At 40.6% G+C, this 21498-nt stretch overlaps 1 pseudogene; it reads right to left on the bottom strand.

Moving 5' to 3' along the window:
- Positions 1-21498, bottom strand: part of LOC126438168 (protein HIRA-like) — a 445447-nt pseudogene that overhangs the window by 120878 nt on the left and 303071 nt on the right.

The following is a 21498-nucleotide window of genomic DNA, read 5'->3' as shown; positions in this document are numbered from 1 at the left end:
GTGCTACAGAAGAATGCTGAAGATAAGGTGGGTAGATCACGTAACTAATGAGGAGGTATTGAATAGGATTGGGGAGAAGAGAAGTTTGTGGCACAACTTGACTAGAAGAAGGGATCTGTTGGTAGGACATGTATTGAGGCATCAAGGGATCAAAAATTTAGCATTGGAGGGCAGCGTGGAGGGTAAAAATCGTAGAGGGAGACCAAGAGATCAATACACTAAGCAGATTCAGAAGGATGTAGGTTGCAGTAGGTACTGGGAGATGAAGAAGCTTGCACAGGATAGAGTAGCATGGAGAGCTGCATCAAACCAGTCTCAGGACTGAAGACCACAACATCAACAACAACATTATGATTCATTTTTACTACGTTGCCATTGTCTGCCAACCAACCAACTTGCTTAGAGTTTATATGGCTGCATTAATAATTTCCAGTCAATAACAATTACATAGGTGGTGTAAGAATAAAAGTTTATTTAAAGTAAACTCTGTTCTTTTGTCACGATTCTAGCAGAAAAGCAGCAATGACTTTTTTTAAGGGTTTCCAGTTTATTACTTTATATCTACTAGGAGCTTGTTATAAGACCTTGGCAACAGAATATATTACAACTCTAAAGCTTAATAAGAAAGCAAACCATATGTAGATACCATTATTTCATCCTTCGTTGTTACCTAAGAGCATAATAATATTAGGTCTTTGTAGAGGCCTAAACAAGATGTGCTGTTATCTGCTTTACACTATATTCTTATTATTCCAATTTTGGTGAAAACCTTATCATCCCTACACTTTGTTAATAACACTTGATTCTAATGATTTCACAAGATGAAGACACCGTGAAAACAAAAGAAAAGAAAAGAAGGAAACAAAATGTAACTTAAATGGAGTTATAGTGACAGACTTTCCTAGCAACCTTTTTAAGACAGTATAATTAGAAGGAAAGCTAGCTGAAGTTTCACAGTTTTCAGGGAAAGAAAACAAACAATGACTTTCTTAAAATATTTATGCAGCTAGTTGTAGAACAGTAATTGAATAATAATTATCTGATATAAACTGTGTGTCAAAGAATTAGTGAAATCATCAAAAGTCAAACCCACTGCAATATGACTTAAGACATGATATCTGTTTGGTGAAGAAATGAAAAATGTCCCTGAATAAGGAAAACCATGAGGTCATCCACATGTGTACAAAAAGAAATCCATTATACCCCAGTTACATGATAAATAATACAACTTTAAGGGCTGTAAATTTAACTAAGTACCTAAGAATTACAATTACGAAGAACTTAAATTGGAATGATCACATAGGTAATGTTGTGGGGAAGGCAAACCAAACACTGCATTTTATAGGTGGAACACTTAGAAGATGCAACAGGTCTGCTAAAAAGACTGTTTACCTACACTTCTCTGTCCTCTGCTAGAGTACTGATTTGCAGTATTGAATCCTTACTGAATAGGAGTGATGGAGGACACTGAAAAAGTTCACAGAAGTGTAGCTCATTCTGTATTACCCAGCAAGAGGGGAAGGAGTATCACAGATACGATAATTGAGTTGTGGTGGCAGTCATTAACCCTTTCGTGACTATGGGCATACATATATGTCCAGCAGGTAGAAAAGTCATTGCTATTGGCCTAGATGTACACTCAGCGGGCAGTAACTCCAGACGGCTACTGACGGAAACGGAGGTCCTAAACTACAAATTAAATGGCCTTCGACATATTCGTTTGACACATAAAATGTAAAATGCGCTCGACAGCCTGCACGTCATTTGCTAAAACAGTCGATAACTCATATGGCAAACCCAAGTGGGAACATAAATGGTTAAAAAATGGGCGTTCCATCATGAAATGGTGGGCATTTAAAACTATGGCACAATGCGTACAAAATGGCAGGGGAGTGCCACTTAACAAATGATGATGGCTAAAACGATGTTTCACTCATGCAACTTCATCTGTCCACAACATTTCAATTTATTCGCACCATCATGGGACACAATTTATCAGACAAGGAAATTATGGATATTCTTATGAATTGTAGCGACAAAGATTGTAGTGATACTGCGGAACTTTCTTCCAATGAAGAGTTGGATGCGTGTCAATGTACTGCTGAATCCTCGACATCAAGAATAGAAGATTCTACCTCTGAAGACAGAAAAGAAGATGAAGTAAGTGAAACTTCATCAGAAAAAAGAAAGTATGACTGGACGGAGAATCATCCAGTGATGAAACGACGCCACTTTGTGAACACATTTAGTGCATTAAAAGCAGACTTCGAAGAGTCAGCAAGTCATTTAGATATTTTTGTACTTCATGTCCATGGAATTCGTTTATGCTATCTGTACACAGATCAATAATTATCATAAATTTATTACTGGAAAAATGAAAACAGTACCCAGGGAATTTGCATGCTGGAAGCACGCAGAGGCAGCTTAATTTTATTGCTTCCTACCAAGTTCCTTGTTTATGCCTAGAAGTAAAAAGTTAAAAGCGAATGGATATTGGTTGACATATTCTCTGCTTCAAACACCAATATTCTCTAACATAATGGCCAGGGACTGGTACAAGTTGATCCCGCCTTTATCGCACTTCAGTGACAATTCCACCACACCTCCAAGACATTCTTGTAAAAATATGTCTCATTGTAGATCACACAAAAAATAAATTCTGCCAGGCATTAGTACCCTTTGAAAATCTTGTGAGTGACGAAAGTCTGCTACTTTTCAAAGGAACCATTTTGACATTAAAATTTTTGTCCTTTGTAACGTACAAATCAATTATATTTTGGATTATATTGTCTACATTGGTGCTGCCTCAGAAATAGAATCTAGAAATGCTGATTGGGGAAAATCAGGCGATGTTGTTGTGAGTTTGTTATAGCCATACCCCAACAAAGGTCATACCATTTATTTAGACAATTGGTATTCGAGCCTTGAATTATTCCTGTGGCTCCGTGATAGATGTACAAACACCACTGGAACGGCATGCAAAAACAGGAAACATCTACCACCGTTGCCAGACAGTTTGAAAAACGGGGAAATACAGTCCTAGTCCTGTGGAACATTAATGACACTAAAATGGATGGACAAGAGAGAAGTCTGGATGCCTTCTACCATAAATGGACCAGAGTTTGTGGAGATAGAGGAAAAAGACCATAGAGTGGGCAAAAACAAATTGAAACCTACCTGTGTTGTCAGCTATATTAAGTCAATGGGTGCAGTTGGTAAGACAGACATGCTGTTGTCTTCTGAACAGTTCATCCGAAGGACAATGAAGTGGTACAAAAAATTATTCTTTCATATGACTGACTTGTGTGTGTTTAATGCAAAAAGTATTTTTTGAAACGCAAAAGTAATGGAAGATACCACTAATGAAATACCACTTTGAAACGATCTGTCAGTTGCTTAATGAATTTCATAGTCAAACTTGTAAAAGTGCAATCCTATGAACAACCAAAGAAGAAATCCCTTTCCAACTGCAGAATAAAGAGGGACATTATTCAGGGTTCCTAGAAGCAACAGAGAAAAAGGAGATTCCCCGGACACACTGTGTAGTATGTACTGCACATTCACAATGAAAAATTACACACGTAAGATGCAAAAAGTGTGATATGGTTCTCTGCATGGTGCCATGTTTTGAAAAATATCACACACTAAAGATATATTAGTATGTTTTAGTAACTGTGTACATTTCAAGCAAAGGAAAGTAATAAATTAAAATTAAAAAATTTAAAAAAGTAAATAAAAAGGGTTTTTAATTCATCCAGTGGCAGTCAAAGCCTGCATCAAAAATGAGAATGGGAAACCATTAAAGGAAACTGTACTGAACATGACGAGCTGAAAAAGAAAACATTGAGCAAGAAGAAGGTAGGCATTTACTATCTGCCCCGCCCCCCTCCCCCCTTAAACCAACCAATCTTATTGTGGAGAATCGACTTTAGGCTTTAATTACAAACCAAGCCATGGGCCTATTGAAAAATGAATTACCCAGATATATGCTTTGTTTAATTCAGAGTCTGGATATGTGCCATAATTTGGTTTTAAATTCCTGTAATTATTTTTTAATTAAGATAGTAGCAAGAACTGTCCAATATTTGGGCGTTTTCACTACACGCTACTCACTTTAACACTATATATCTTGGAACACATTCATTCGATGTTAAGGAAATTTTAATATGTTGTAGGCACACATATTGACGGAATAAGCATCAAGTTATAGGAATTATTATTAAAAACGTTCCTATCATTTTTCTAAACCAACTGTTTATCAGCCCATAATAAACATATAATAGAAAGTGTTACTTAGTTCCAAGCTCTCTTTCATGGTCATCAGAAACTATGACCACTGAGACAGTACAGCGGTTCTGTATGCACCAGAACGTGCAGGATGCCAACAGTGGCCATAGCCTACAGCGACCACAGGGCTGAGTCCGCAGTCTACCGGCCAGGCGAATGCTGCATTTCCTCTTATCAGCCGGCCAAGTAGCCAGGACACTTGGCCCTTGTAGCCACGAAAGGGTTAAAACAAAGGCATTTTTCACTGTGGGATGATATTTTCACAAAATTTCAGCCTCCAACTTCCTCCTCTGAATGTTAAAATATTTTATTGTCACTTACAAGAAAGAAGTGATTGTTGTAATAAAATTTAAAAAATCAGAGCTCATACCAAAAGATTTAAGTGTTCATTTTCCCTATGTGCTGTTTGAGGGTGAACAGTACAGGATGTCTGAAGGTGGTTTGTCACACTAAGTGTGAATTGCAGAAAAGTCATGTAGATGTTCCACATTTGGAGCAATTCTGTTACCTTTCAAGAAAACTTTATTTATGACAGTATAAAACAGGGCAGTTGTGTATTATTTAACAACTGAAACAAAATGGGGGATAGAGAAAAATATAAAATAGCATGAGCAAACCTAATCTTGAATGAATGAAAACCTGCCTGTCGATAAACTACAGCTGATGATGATAACACAATCTACAGGATAAGGATCAGGAAGACATAAAAATTAAAGCAGAATAAATTATTTGCTTACATGCTGTGGTGCTACCAATTATGTAAACCATAAGTGAAACAAAAAGAAAAAAGTAATTAAAAATACACAAATTACAGCGATATGTGAATTCATTATCATATTCAGTAGATACTATCAAGAAGGGGTACCTCCAATGATGTGGAACAAGTCAAGGTATACACGTAACATATGAGAAAGATATGACAAACTTTTCAACAATAAACTATCACTACACTACTTAATGCTATTCACACTAATGCCATCTAAATTTAATCAAGATAATTAGCTATAAAGTTGTTTCTTTGAAAAATAATGCTGCCTCGTTAGTTTCATCATACAGCAGCTGTTTGTCTGCCATTAATAGCATACTATTTACTTGATTACAATGGTAGTTTTCAAGAATATTACTATACAGCTTCCTATATAAACCCACACTGCTACTGCCCATCTAGCTAACAGAATTCTTAAATATCTAAATCTGGGTATTTACATAATTTGTAGAAAAAGTGACTGATGAGGTATGTTTTAACTTTCTTTTGAATTGGTAGGGAGTCTCTCACTACAATTTCAGAGAGAAAGGAAACATTCATTTATCATTCACAAAAACAGCAACAGGGCTGGCAAACACAAAACGTTAAAGTAATTTCTTTGTCATGGCAAAAAAAAGAAGAGGAGACAAGGTTTGTGAGTTTTGGAGTGATGTATAAAAAATACACGACAGAAGATGGGATTCATTTTATCAGCATATCTAACAACTCAGCCTATTTTGTTTGTTTTCAGACAAATTAAATAAAATGCTCCATTTAATCTTCAAATACTGTTGCCAGTACAGTTTATAATAAATATGCAAAAGAAGACTTTTAAAAAGTGGAAAAGAACTTTAAGTGTGGAACATGAAAGGATCCCTATGAAATGCTACTTCTGTTTAGTGCCAGACCAATGATCAGAAAATTTTTAGTATAACTTCTATCTTAACAGTCACGTTTATTCCACGTGGAAAAATATATCTAAAAACAAAGATGATGTAAATTACCAAACGAAAGCATTGGCATGTTGATAGACACACAAACACAGAGGCAAATGTACTCTGTACTTCCGCCTTGACTGACATCTCTGCCCAAACTCTTTGCCTTTACAAATGTGTGCTTGTGTCTGTATATGTGCAGTTGGACGTGTGTGTGTGTGTGTGTGTGTGTGTGTGTGTGTGTGTGTGTGTGTGTGTGTGTGTGTGTGTTTGTGTGTTTGTGTGTTTGTGTGTTTGTTTGTGTGTCTATCAACATGCCAATGCTTTCGTTTGGTAAGATACATCATCTTCGTTTGTTCCCCTCCCTACCCCCCCCCACCCCCCCCCCCCCCACCCACCACAGTAAAGTTGTGAAAGTAATCCATGTTAGCTTTTCACACTAAGGAACTAACAATTCATGAATAAAACATAATTCCATCAATGAAGGAGTCAACATTATCTTTCAGTAATTAAAATGAATTACAAATAATATTAATTAAACACACCTTCTCTTCCATTGTAAGTGGCTTCCCAAGTTCATCTTCTGAGAACTCTACAAAAGCAACAGTTCCATCCCATGAACAAGCCATCAACTGCAGACCTGTACAGCTCCATGACAGATCAAGCACAGATTTAGTAAACAACTCGTGCAACACAACAAGAGGTCGTTTGAGTGCTGTAAGCCATACTGATAACGATCGATCTCGAGAACCAATTGCACAACAGCAGTACTGCTGAGGCTTCGATGAAGAACGATATTGTTTCTGCAGAATGTTGGAATTGAAGCGCTGTAACAATGAACAATACATTAAAACTTCACAGCAATGCTATATCAAGGCAGCCTCTACACATTTTAAAAACAAAATTAAAAGTTTGTGTGATAGATAGATGCCAGTGGTTTGGTTATCATGTGTAATAATATAATGTGAACAGAAACTTGAAAATTACACAACTTTTCATGAAATTCTAGAATTAAAGATTTGTGTTCAGGAGCACATCCATAAAGGATGAAGGTGTTGCCACACATGCCCTTGTTGTTTTATTATAATTTGGTGATGGGTGCCATCAGTGTCACACTCTAACACTATGCAGGTCAAGCCCAAGCATGGCTCAGGCCACAACATTGTGTTAAAAAGACCATGCCCGAGTATAGGTCTGGCCGTGATTTCTCAAAGCACGAGCATAAACCACACAAAAACTTGACTTACGGTGTATGAGAACAATGTACAGACATCTCGTTACCTGTCCACTAACTGATGACGCCTTCTGTTGTCAATTTCTAGAATTATGTCGAAAGAAACATTAGTAAACGTAAAAGATGCAGTCGCAATTGCCTGAGCGAATACAATTGCATTGATGTAATTTCAGGCACTTATTTGTTAGGTTTCACAGTTTACTGTAATTCTGCTATAAACACATCATGTTCATTGAGTAAGCAGAAATTTTGGAAGCTCACAAGGAAGAAATTGCTCAACAACTCACTGAGAACCTGTTTTTGGAAGAATAATTTACTTTCCATCATAATTAAATCTTGAAGCTTGGTCTTTTCTTAGTATGTGTTACTCTTGAAGATGCATCAATTACATATATGCCAGAAATACTTTAAATAATGGCATAAATGGTTGGTTTCCTAGACCCGATATTCTTCTAAGCAGCTGGTCTCCAACATGTTAAATAGCAAAAATTGGGAATGGTCGAAGGTTATAATCTCATAAAGATAATTTTAAATTCTAGATTATAAACTGTCAATCATTCCAACACACACACACGCACACACACACACACACACACACAGACACACACACACACACACACACACACACACAGAGAGAGAGACACAGAGAGAGAGAGAGAGAGAGAGAGAGAGAGAGAGAGAGAGAGAGAGAGAGAGAGACCAATACTTGAATATTGCTCATCAGTATGGGATCCCTACCAGATAGGACTGACAGAGGAAATAGAGATGATCCAAAGAAGAGCAATCCATTTTGTTACAGGGTCATTTAGTAAACACTAAAGTGTCAACCAACTCTGGTGGCAGACACTGTAAGAGAGACGTTCTGCATCACAGTGAGACTTATTGTTAATGTTCCCAGATCATACGTTCCCAGAAGAGTCAACAAATACACTGAAGTGCCAAAGAAACTGGTACAGGTATGTTGTTGCTGTGGTCTTCAGTCCCAGTATATACCATGTATATAATATGTATATACCATGTATATACCATATAGGTATGCATATTCAAATATAGAGATATGTAAACAGGCAGAATACAGTGCTGCAGTTGGCAACGCCTATATAAGACAAGTGTCTTGGTGCAGTTGTTAGATCAGATACTGCTGCTACAAAGCAGGTTTTCAAGATTTAAGTGAGTTTGAATGTGCTGTTACAATCGGCACATGAGCAATGAGACACAGCATCTCTGAGGTAGTAAAGAAGTGGGAATTTTCCCATATGACTGTATCACGAGTGTACCATGAATATCAGGAATCCATTAAAACATCAAATCTCTGACATCGCTGCAGCTGGAAAAAGATCCTGCAAGAATGGGACCAATGGCAACTAAAGAGAATCATTCAACATGACAGAAGTGCAACCATTCTGCAAACTGCTGCAAATTTCAATGCTGGGCCATCAACAAGTGTCAGCATGTGATCCATTCAAAGGAACATTGATATGGGCTTTCGGAGCTGAAGGCCCACTTGTGTACCCTTGATGACTGCACAACACAAAGCTATATGCTTCACCTGGGCCCGTCAACAATGACATTGGACTGTTGATGACTGGAAACATGCTGCCTGGTCAGACAAGTCTCGTTTCAACTTGTATCGAGTATTTTGGACATGTACAGGTATGGAGACAACCACATGAATCCATGGACCTAGCATGTCAGCAGGGGACAGTTCAAGTTGGTGAAGGCTCTCTAATCATGTGGGGCGTAGGCAGTTAGAGTGATATAGGACACCTGGTACATCTAGATATGACTAACAGGTGACACGTACGTAAGCATCTTATCTGATCACCTGCATCTATTCATGTCCACTGTGCATTCTGATGGACTTGAGCAATTCCAGCAGGACAATGCAATACCAAACACGCCCAGAATTGTTACAGAGTGGCCCCCGGGACACCCTTCCAAGTTTAAACACTTCTACTGGCCACCAAAATCCCCGGACATCCGGACATGAACAATTTTTTTTTTTTTTTTTTGGAAATCAGTCTACTGACTGGTTTGATGCGGCCTGCCACGAATTCCTTTCCTGTGCTAACCTCTTCATCTCAGAGTAGCACCTGCACCTACGTCCACAATTATTTGCTTGACGTTTTCCAATCTCTGTCTTCCTCTACAGTTTTTCCCCTCTACTGCTCCCTCTAGTACCATGGAAGTCATTCCCTCATGTCTTAGCAGATGTCTTATCATCCTGTCCCTTCTCCTTATCAGTGTTTTCCACATATTCCTTTCCTCTCCAATTCTACGTAGAACCTCCTCATTCCTTATCAGTCCACCTAATTTTCAACATTCGTCTATAGCACCACATCTCAAATGCTTCGATTCTCTTCTGTTCTGGTTTTCCCACAGTCCATGTTTCACTACCATACAATGCTGTACTCCAGAAGTACATCCTCAGAAATTTCTTCCTCAAATTAAGGCCGGTATTTGATATTAGTAGACTTCTCTTGGCCAGAAATGCCTTTTTTGCCATAGCGAGTCTGCTTTTGATGTCCTCCTTGCTCCGTCCGTCATTGGTTATTTTACTGCCTAGGTAGCAGAATTCCTTAACTTCATTGACTTCGTGACCATCAATCCTGATGTTAAGTTTCTCGCTGTTCTCATTACTGTGTACTCATTAGACTGTTCATTCCGTTCAGCATATCATTTAATTCTTCTTCACTTTCACTCAGGATAGCAATGTCATCAGCAAATCGTATCGTTGATATCCTTTCACCTTGTATTTTAATTCCACTCCTGAAGCTTTCTTTTATTTCCATCATTGCTTCCTCGATGTACAGATTGAAGAGTAGGGGCGAAAGGCTACAGCCTTGTCTTACACCCTACTTAATACGAGCACTTCATTCTGGATCGTCCACTCTTATTATTCCCTCTTGGTTGTTGTGCATATTGTATATGACCCGTCTCTCCCTATATCTTACCCCTACTTTTTTCAGAATCTCTAACAGCTTGCACCATTTTATATTGTCGAACACCTTTTCCAGGTCGACAAATCCTATGAAAGTGTCTTGATTTTTCTTTAGCCTTGCTTCCATTATTAGCCGTAACGTCAGAATTGCCTCTCTCGCCCCTTAACTTTTGCTAAAGCCAAACTGATCATCACCTAGCGCATTCTCAATTTTCTTTTCCATTCTTCTGTATATTATTCTTGTAAGCAGCTTCGATGCATGAGCTGTTAAGCTGATTGTGCAATAATCATCGCACTCGTCAGCTCTTGCCGTCTTCGGAATTGTGTGGATGATGCTTTTCCGAAAGTCAGATGGTATGTCGCCAGACTCATATATTCTACACACCAATGTGAATAGTTGTTTTGTTGCCACTTCCCCCACTGATTTTAGAAATTCTGATGGAATATTATCTATCCCTTCTGCCTTATTTGACCGTAAGTCCTCCAAAGCTCTTTTAAATTCCGATTCTAATACTGGATCCCCTATCTCTTCTAAATCAACTCCTGCTTCGTCTTCTATCACATCAGACAAATCTTCACCCTCATAGAGGCTTTCAATGTATTCTTTCCACTTATCTGCTCTCTCCTCTGCATTTAACAGTGGAATTCCCGTTGCACACTTAATGTTACCACCGTTGCTATTTTTAATGTCACCAAAGGTTGTTTTGACTTTCCTGTATGCTGAGTCTGTCCTTCCCACAATTATATCTTTTTCAATGTCTTCACATTTTCCTGCAGCCATTTTGTCTTAGCTTCCCTGCACTTCCTATTTATTTCATTCCTCAGCGACTTATATTTCTGTATTCCTGATTTTCCCGGAACATGTTTGTACTTCCTCCTTTCATCAATCAAGTGAAGAATTTCTTCTGTTACCCATGGTTTCTTCGCAGCTACCTTCTTTGTACCTATGTTTTCCTTCCCATTTTCTGTGATGGCCCTTTTTTGAGATGTCCATTCCTCTTCAACTGTACTGCCTACTGCGCTATTCCTTATTGCTGTATCTATAGCGTTAGAGAACTTCAAACCTATCTCGTCTTTCCTTAGTACTTCCGTATCCCACTTCTTTGCGTATTGATTCTTCCTGACTAATGTCTTGAACTTCAGCCTACTCTTCATCACTACTATATTGTGATCTGAGTCTATATCTGCTCCTGGGTACGCCTTACAATCCAGTATCTGATTTTGGAATCTCTGTCTGACCATGATGTAATCTAATTGAAATCTTCCCATATCTCCTGGCCTTTTCCAAGTATACCACCTCCTCTTGTGATTCTTGAACAGGGTATTCGCTATTATTAGCTGAAACTTGTTACAGAACTCAATTAGTCTTTCTCCTCTTTCATTCCTCGTCCCAAGTCCATATTCTCCTGTAAACTTTTCTTCTACTCTTTCCCCTACAACTGCATTCCAGTCACCCATGACTATTAGATTTTCGTCCCCCTTTATATACTGCATTACCCTTTCAATATCCTCATTATTGGGCATATCTGGGATGCCTTGCAACGTGCTGTTCAGAAGAGATCACCACCCCCTCGTACTCTTGCAGATTTATGGACAGCCCTGCAGGATTTATGGTGTAAATTCCCTCCATCCCTTCTTCAGACATTAGTCGAGTTCATGCCACATCATGTTGTGGCACTTCCACGTGCTCACAGGGGTCCTACACGATATTATGCAGGTGTACCAGTTTCTTTGGCTCTTCAGTGTATATAGCTTCCTTCTATGTATATCTCATGAAAAGATCATGAGCATGAATTAGAAACATTGAGCCCACACAAAGCCTTACCAGCAACCTTCCTGTGAACTATTCGTGACTGGTACAGGGAAGAGGCCGTGACAGTGGTACACATAGTACCATCCACCACACACCATAAGATGGCTTGGTGAGTACAGATGAATAGAGAAAGACATATTTGTCAACAATAAAATAAGTTATTAATCATGGAGAAAAATAATGTAATATGAACATGATGTTTCTGAATGGAACACTGAATTAGACATGCAGTAAAACAATGAAAATACATACTACATTCATTGTCCTGTGTGTGTGAAAAAGTGCCTACACCAGCAAGTCACGTGCACTGGCAAACTTTCTCAGCACAACATGATGTCATTTGCACATCAATAACGAGAGACCATTGCAGATAGAAATAAAATAAAACCAACAAGGTTTCGTATCACATTCACAATTAGAAATAGTGGTTCAAGTACTCATTTCATAAATTGCAGTTTACTTTTTATTCTTTTCCAGGTGTATACTTTCTGTGTAATAATTATTATTACCTAACTAGTAAAATAATGTTATTGAGCTGTGACTTCTTGCGATGCTCTTAGCAGGATAGTTTCTCTGTCATGCTTTGTGGTGTCATGGTTGGCTAGCACCGTCTATTTAGGATTGCTGTGGCTGGCAAGGTAAGACTCAGTCGGGGACAGCAAAGGAGACTTGGTCGGGGCAGTGATGGAGACGTGGTTGGGGACATTGACAGAGGGAAGATAGCGCATGGAGCATCATGAGTAGTCAGTCGATGCTTAGTGTACTGCAGTGGGCATAGTGTTGACATTCCAGCGCCTGGGTCTGGCGGCGAGTGGAACTGGAGTGCGAGAGCAGTCACCAGTCATCACAGGCTCTGTTTAAGAGTCGTGTCCATCTTGAGTCCTGAGGAGAGCATGGGAGTTTACCCAGGTGTGCATGTTAACAGCGAGCTCCTGGACTAACTTTAAGCAATGAGCAATTATGTGGTGGAACTTTTGGATGTGTAAACCATCTTGGATGAGGGTCCACGATACTTGGTATTGCAAGTCCATGAAACTGCACTGTGCCCTGATTCCACTGCATTTATTTTGAATTGTAAGTGTGGCTGATATTCAGTGATTCATTTTTTATTATTATTGTTAATGTATTAAGTGGTAAATTTTATGAATCAAAGTTAATTCTCTACATAAAACTTCAGCTGCTAATTTAAACTAGAATTGCAAACTTCTTCCTTGTTGGCGACTATAATGGTAACGATTTTGCGCCATCAAATGGTGCTTTGGTATTTAAGGTTGTGTGCAGACTGTCTGGTCATTATCACCTTGAGATAGTGGTGATTTATAAATTTATCAAGTGAAATTTCATATCATTGGAGATTGTTTAACGAACTATTGCTTTAATAGTAATTGTAGTTGTCACACTATAACATTTAACGTCTCGTCCTGTATTTGTCGCTACCCAGTGCTTGCCAGTTGGCTTTAGTTTTTTGTGAATTGTGTGTTAATACTGGGTTTGTCTGTTCTAGAAGCTGTTATTGGTGTGTGCAGGCCCTCCTGCTCATTGTTGTCACTTGAGCTCTCAAGCACGGATTTCAGACACGCGGCCGAAATGAACGCCAAATGTCGACTATCTCACAGGTCTCACAGTCTGAGATCCAAAATATCAGAATGAGACTTCTCTCTGTGTTTTTCCAAGTGGGGCAGTGAACAATGCTGTACCATGACTGATTCTTTTTTTTTAATGGATCGAAATATGGAAAGAAAGAGAACAATTTGACAACCTGTACATTACAATATCAAGAAGAATATTTACCTTGTCTTGCAGCTATCAAATATTGAAGAAAGACATTTTAACACCAAAGCTGCTGTTTATATACTAAATAACTCATTTAAGGCTCTGCCCATTGTCATAAGTCACATTTATTATCTAGCATGATGTGATCCACATGACAACAATATTTTATACACAATGGAGAATTTGTTCTTATTGGATATTGGGTTACACTGTGTGTCATGCTGGCTTGTTTGGAGTAGGTGATGTTGTAATTTTGACAGATGACAGATGCGAAAATTATGACATCTACAATAAATGAACCAGCATGACACAGTGTAATCAACAGGACACTCTTGAAGACAGTTTTGTAAGATGCTGTCTACTTGAAAGCATAGTGCCTCTGAGAGTCAAATGAGAGATTTGTCCCACAGGTAATCTAGACAGGACATTGGCATTAGCATGTTGTGTTGTCTATCAATAGTAAATAGAATACTTGTAACTGGTGAGGAAGAGGGTCCAACATAAAATATACATAATAATTTATTTTGTCAAGAAATGATTGAAGATCTTAAGTTGGTAGGCCCTTGAATTTTTTCCATGCTTTACATATGTTGTCAATTCATTTGAAGTCCTTTAAGATTCAACATGTAGATGAAATGCTCAACTCGCTTGTGAAAGAGTTCATTCTTTTGTAGGTTACACTTTAGCTCATTCTGTTGAAGTGGTCAGGAATGGCAGACATAAGTTCATCATTTACTACTGTATTGTCCTGATACTTGTCTGATCAGAATGTTTTGACTCATCTGCTCAAAAACACTGGAAAACTGCTGGTGTGCTAGCAATTCTGAAAAGCAATTTATTGTATCTGTGTAATCCAAATGGATAATGATGACCATGAATTTACAGGATTGTCTGTATAGCTGCAACTGTAAATAAGATTAGGATAAACCAATTCCCGAAAAGTACTGTCCACCTGATAGTCTTGACAAGAGCTCTTCTTGCCTTGGGATGAGACTGTTCTATTGAGCCTTCAAGGTTTTGTTAGGATGGTGTTTGTTTTGTTTTATACAGTGATAAAAATGCCACTGAAACACACATGCTGATCCTCTAGTTGCATATGAAAAAATTGGAGACACATGACAACTTACTTTGCAATGTGTTCTGTTAAAAATTACCTCTACCTTCCACTGATAACTCAAAATTTATAAAATAAGAAACTCTTTGCCATAATTGTGCAATATGGTTTAAATCTCATTTTAGGGATAGCAACTAACTATGAATCCAGAAAGGTCTGGGGTCAATCCTAGTTATTGTTTAGTAATGACAGTGACCTCGTTAAAAGAGTGCAAATGAGAGAGTAAAAGTTCAGACCACTCTCTTGTCACTGGGTTGGGAAATGCTCCTAAGGGCAGAAAATTCAACAACAATCAGCAGAATATTTATACAGAAGTTAATGGAAACCACTGCATTAAAGACATTTAATATGATTTCCACAATATATGCAGTCATCAAAATTAAATATATTGATAATTTTCATTGAAAAACATTCTGGCGGTAAACTATTCTCACATTTGAATCTTCAAATGACGCTGCTCAGGAAAATAAGAATATATTCTACAAATCGAAGCATTGCATGTAATGTTGTAGGGAAAGAGGATAATCTGAAACAACAGTTCTGTTACTAAGGGATTGATTTTGCATTGCTTTAGGGTGCAAAAAACAATTGAAGTCATACGTGTCCAAATCAAAACTACAGAACACGAAGACAGAGGGGAGTTAAAAATGACTATATGTCAATTACAACTGACATAATAGAAGACAGCTAAAAACAGGCACATGGAAAAAGATGATGATGATTTAGCTACGTCATCAGCACCCTAGCATTAAAGTTATACTGAAGAAGATTTCCATAATCTATGGAAGGAGATCAATAAACTGGAAAACTACGTTTGATCCCACCACAGGAAACGTAAAGCAACACCAGAAATGTGAGGTTCAGAAAAGCCCATAATAAAACCCCAGTGAGACACAGCGGGATAACGAAACAAAATCATGGGGAAAATACCTGTAAAGATGCTGTTAAGAAAGGGACCAATAAGTGTGGCTGGATGACAACTTAGAAATAATATGTGACACATTAAGATTGCACACCAAGTATTTTGGGAAGAATTCCAGACACTGCACAAAATTTTAAGACACAAACAATATTCGCCTTGTTATCATTTACAATAGAGAGAAGATCCTGTGGGATATCCAGTTCAAGCCTCAGGTCGGCAAGAGAACACAATCGGTTAAAAGATGTCAACTTTGTCCCGCGTCTGACATACTGGGGGCTCCTCCCAACGTAAGAGCAAGCCGTGTGTCACTGGGCAATATGTCCCACTCTAAGCCAAGTAAGGGCTACTTCTTCACACCATCGCAAGCGAAAGGAGGTGATCCATGGTCACACTGAAGTTTAGATGGAACGTAGTTTACTGTTCCTCACTTCTAGCTACTGGGACTCCCACCAAAATGTTGCCTTTCTGGTCACAAATGAAGTGACAGCCCACAGAGGGACTGAACAGCTGGCAGGAGGAGGAAGGGAGCAAGCCTCCTTAGCAGTAGCATCAGTGAGTTCATTACCCTGGATGCCTATGTGCCTTGGAAACCAGCACAAAACGATTTCCTTGTTTTGCCTGGGCAAGAGAAGGAGAGTGTCCTGCACTTGTTGCACCATCCAATCTGCTGGGTACATCTGTCCAACAGCGAGAAGGGCACTTTGAGAATTGGAGCAGATGATAATTTTTTTGTCACAGCACTGTCTCATCTGCTCCATTGCCCTCATGATAGCAAACAATTCCACATAATAAACTAAAAACTGCTCTGGGAGCCCTATCCTGAGGACAGTGTCAGGGAACACGACAGAACAACCAAAAACATCTCCCTGCTTAGAACCATCTGTGTAGACAGTAATAAAATCTGAGTGGCTACGTAAAAATTCATTAAATTTAATTTTATAAACATGGTCTGGGGAACAATGCTTCTTGTAAATAGTTAGTTCTAAAAGCAATCTAGGCCTTGGTAGTAGCCAGGGGGATACCCTACTCCACCCCTGGCTTTGGACCTTAATGCCCCCCCCCCCCCCCTTCCTTCTGTAATAATTCAAGGCTCTCCCTTGCACAGATCCCAAATGGCCATGTTGCTTGTGGTCGGTGATTGAATAGCCATTCCAGTGGCAGCTGAACAATGTAACTGGATGCTGGCGATGTAGGAACGGACAAAGATCTATATGTGTGGCATACCACGAGAAGAAGACGTCCAATAGACAGCGGAGGCTCACCAGCCTGTGCACACAAACTAACAACAGGGCTCGTTGTCCCTGTTGACAACCTAATACCCTCGTGGTGAATGGCATCCAGCACTTTAAGGAATGAAGGCCTTGCTGACCCGTAAATCTGGCATCCGTATTCTAGCTGGGGTTGCACGAAGGCCTTATGAAGTTGGAGCAGACATGCTCTGTCGGCTCCCCAAAACCTGTGATTAACACATTTAAGGATGTTTAAGGCGTTGAGAAATCTCAGTTTCATTTCTTTAAGGTGTGGCAACCATGTTAACTTCTCATCAAAGATAAGACCCAGACACTTCACCTTTTCCTTAAAAGTGAGATCAGTACCCCAGTTTTAAAACGGGCAAATTAAACAGAGAGCAGGAACGATTAAAAGCAACACAAACTGTTTTCTCTAATGAGAATTTAAAACCCGTGGTGCGAGACCATTCCTCCAACCATCTGATCGTCAGTTGCAACAGCATGCCCAGAACTTAAGGTGACGGGACTGCTGGTGCTTACCAATCCCCAGCTCAGGAACCCCGGGGTCGCCAAGCCCGTACCCAGCAAATGAATGCCGAGCCCCTGGGGGCACGTGGAAAAATGGCTAAAACAACGACATACAGAAATGGAAGTCGAAAACTAAAAATTAAATGGACTTTGCCACAGTGGTTTGGCGGGTAAAAAGTAAAAGACGGTCAACAGCCTGCCCGTCATATGCTAAAACAGCCGATAACTCATGAGGGCAAACCCAAGTGGGAACATAAACGGTTAAAAATTGGGCATTCCATAAGGAAGAGGCTGGCAGTTACAACTTGGGCACAATGTGTACAAAGTAGTGGGGTAGCGCCACTTATCAAATGACGATGGCTAAAAAGGCAGTGCCCTATACGCAGTCTAGTTAAAATGACCAATCCCAGCAGAAGGGCCAAGAGAAGGTTGTCCAAGCTGCTGGGAGAGGCTTAATAAGCCCATGAAGGGAGGACCATTGACGATGCCAAACGGACACTACCTCCTGACAGATAGAAACACAGAGATCATTGGAGGGACTGAAGTACGAGGACTGCAGCCTTGGAAGCAGTATCAGCAGGCTCGTTTCCTGGCAGACCAACATGACCAGGAACCCACAGAAATATCACACTGCTCCACCAAGAGTGAGCTGGTGACAGTTTTCCTGGACCAACTGCACTAAGGGATGGGTGGTGTACAGTGCACTTAGACTTTGAAGGGCATTAAGTGAGGCTGAGCAGAGGACACAATTGAAAAGGCTGTGTTGTCGGATGTACTCCGTGGTCTGACAAATGGAGAAGAGCTTGGCTGTAAATACTGAGCAGTGTGCCAGAAGCCAATGTCGAAAGACACAGGTGCCAATGACAAAGGCACATGCAACCCTACGGTCAGTCCAAGAGCCATCAGTGTATACAAAGGTACTATTGCGAAGTTCCATGCGAAGGTCGTGAAACTGAAGGTGATAGACCAAGGCTGGATTAGTGTCCTTAGGAAGCAAATGAAAGCCAATGTTAACATGGGCTGCTTCACAAAGCCAATGTGGTGAAGGGTTCACACCCACCGGGAAAGTTGCAGGTAGTGTGAAGCTAAGCCGCTGTAGCAAAAGCTGAACGGACTCCAGGAGGCGTCAGAGAAGAGGCACACGCCCCATACTGGCCATCACAGGAATCATTGAAGGAGGTGGTATAGGATGGGTGGCTATGCATGGCAGACAAACAGCATGCATACATGCTGAGGAGGAAGTCACCGTGGTAGGACAGTGGTAGTTCAGCAGCTTCTGTTAAACTCTCAACCAGGCTAGTGTAAAAGGCACCCGGGGCCAAACGGATGCCACAATGGTGGATAGTGTTGAGACAGCATTAAGAGGGATGAAAGGGTAGACGCATCAACAAAGCACCCATAGTCGTGTTTCGAATGGACAAGGGACCGGTACAAACAGAGGATGGTGTTCGATCAGCACCTCAGGAAGTACCATTCAGGACATGTAGGACTTTGAGGAATTGAGAACAGCGGGCTGCCAGGTAAGACACATGGGAGGACAAAGACAGTTTCCTATCACGCATGAGCCCGAGGAATTTTGTAGTTTCAATGAAGAAAATGGCAAAAGGCCAAAGATATAAAGATGGTGGGAAAAACCAATTACGTCGACAGAAATTCATACAGACGGTTTTGTCAGTGGAAAAACAAAAGCAATTGTCAATGCTCCACGACTAAAGACGATCAACACATCGCTGAAGATGCCGCTCTGTCAGACAGGTCCATGGAGAACTTCAACAGATGGAAAAATCGTCAAGAAAAAGGGAGCTGGAGATGCCTGGTGGCATAAAAGCCATTATAGGATTAATGGTCACAGCAAAGATGCCAACACCCTGGATGAAACTCTGAGGCACACTGTTTTCCTGGATAAAGGTGTCTGACATGGCAGAATCTACACGCACCTTGAAAACTCAGTCTTTTAAAAATGCCTGAAGGAAACAGGGCAGGCAGCCATGGAAGCCCCACGTGCAGAGACTATGGAGGATATCAGTTCTCCTGCAGGTGTTGTAGGCCTTCTTCAAATCGAAAAACATAGTGACAGTCTGGGATTTCTGCAGAAAACCATACATGACATGGGTGGCTAAAGTAAGTAAATCCACACTGCGCACACGTCAGTAAATTGCGAGACTCGAGCCACCGTACCAGAAGGGCATTAATCATATGTTCCATCACCTAGCAAATGCAGCTGGTAAGAGAGATGGGGCGGTAGCTAGAAGGAATGTTTTTGTCCTTACCGGGTTTAGGTATAGGTATGATGGTGGCTTCAAGCAAGTGTCTGGAAAATGTGTCCTCTGCCTAGATGCGGTTGTATGTGTTAAGCAGAAAGTGCTTGACAGCAAGAGAAATGTGCTGCAACATTTGAATGTGGATGGTGTCTGGCCCTGGGGCTGAGGATTGGAATGAACTTATCGCCAGAGCCTCCTCCGCTAGTTTCCGATGGATGAAGGCAGGGTGATAGTGGGAAGAGCTCAAAAGTTCTGCAAAATGGTGGCCCAAGGTGTTGGAGATAGCAATAGGATCCACGCTGATGTTGTCTCCGTGTGCGAATTGCATCACGGCATGCCTCAGTCCACCAAGGGACTGGGACACAATTTGGTAAAGAGGAAGTGTAAGGATTGGAATGTTCTGCAGTGGTATGGATAACTTTTGTGAGAAATTCCACCTGGTCATCACAACTGTGGAAATCTTGCTCTTCAAAGGTCACCAGGGAGGACTAAAGCTGCCAGTCAGCCTTAGTAAGCTGCCATTTGGGTGTGCATGCGGATAGAGTACAAGTCAGAAAATGGATAGCACATAGGAAATGGTTGCTCGAGTAAGTGTCAGAAAGAATGGAACACTCAAGACGATAGGCAAGCTGGCAGTGGAGAAGGATAGGTCCAAATGGGAGTGCAAGGAGTCGGAAAGGAAAGAGTATGCTCCTGTGTTAAGGCAGAAGAGGTTAAGTTGGTTAAGAATATCAGCCAAGAGAGCACCTCTCTCACAGGTCCTGGGAGAACCCCAAAGGGGATAACATGCATTAAAGTCACTGAGTAATAAAAATGGGGGAGGCAGCTGCCCAATAAGCTGAAAGAAGTGTGCCCTGGTGACATCGAATGACAAAGGGACATAAATGGTACAGACGGAAAAAAAATCAGGTAGGGAAAGGAAAGCTGAACTGCAACAGCTTGAAGCTGGATAGTCAGGTAGGTGGGTTGACTATGAATGTCATCCTGTATGAGCAGCATGATGCCCGCATGAGATGGAATGCTGACCTCTGAGAGAAGGTCAAAACGAATTGGTAAGAAATGTGAAAGCTCAATACGGGTGTGAGGGTGCAATTTTGTTTCCTGAATGCAGAGTACAGGGGACGCTGTGATGCTAAAAGCAGCTGTAAATCCTCTTTGTGGCACCAAAGGCCGCGAACGTTTCATTGGAATAGTGTAATGATAAGGAAGAGATGAAGGGGTGTCACCTCGGTGGCTGCCCAGTGACAGTTGGTGAAGAGAGACTACGATGGGGCACAGAAGCAGGAGTATCCTGCCCCATGGGGTCCACAGAAGCATCAGCTTGATTGTGTTGTCGGTCTGTGGAGTCCAACACTGAAAAACAGTTGGTGTGAGCACTGGCGACACGGAGGCTAGCCGGGTTAACGTATCAAGTGGCAACACCATTGTAGAGGATCTTTGAGTTGGTGAAGGAGAAGACCTTTTGCCTTTGGTGGACTTACTTCAGCCTTTCCAGTTAGAGGAAGACTCGAGTGTTGTTCCACTGGAGGAATGGAGGAAGTCTTCATGGAAGTACTCCTTCTGTCCTTCCTGGCCTACTGGTTAAGTAGCTGGTGGCTTCGCCCCTTGAGGCAAGAGTTTGACGACATGTTGCACAGCTGGATGGGGGGATGGCGATACTACATTGACACTGGGTGATTTCACTACCTCAGAGCTGAATTTGAGGTCGCATGCCTG

This window comes from Schistocerca serialis, unplaced genomic scaffold (assembly GCF_023864345.2).
Source record: "Schistocerca serialis cubense isolate TAMUIC-IGC-003099 unplaced genomic scaffold, iqSchSeri2.2 HiC_scaffold_1261, whole genome shotgun sequence".
NCBI lineage: Eukaryota > Metazoa > Arthropoda > Insecta > Orthoptera > Acrididae > Schistocerca > Schistocerca serialis.
This window is presented reverse-complemented; position numbering and strand designations above follow the sequence as displayed.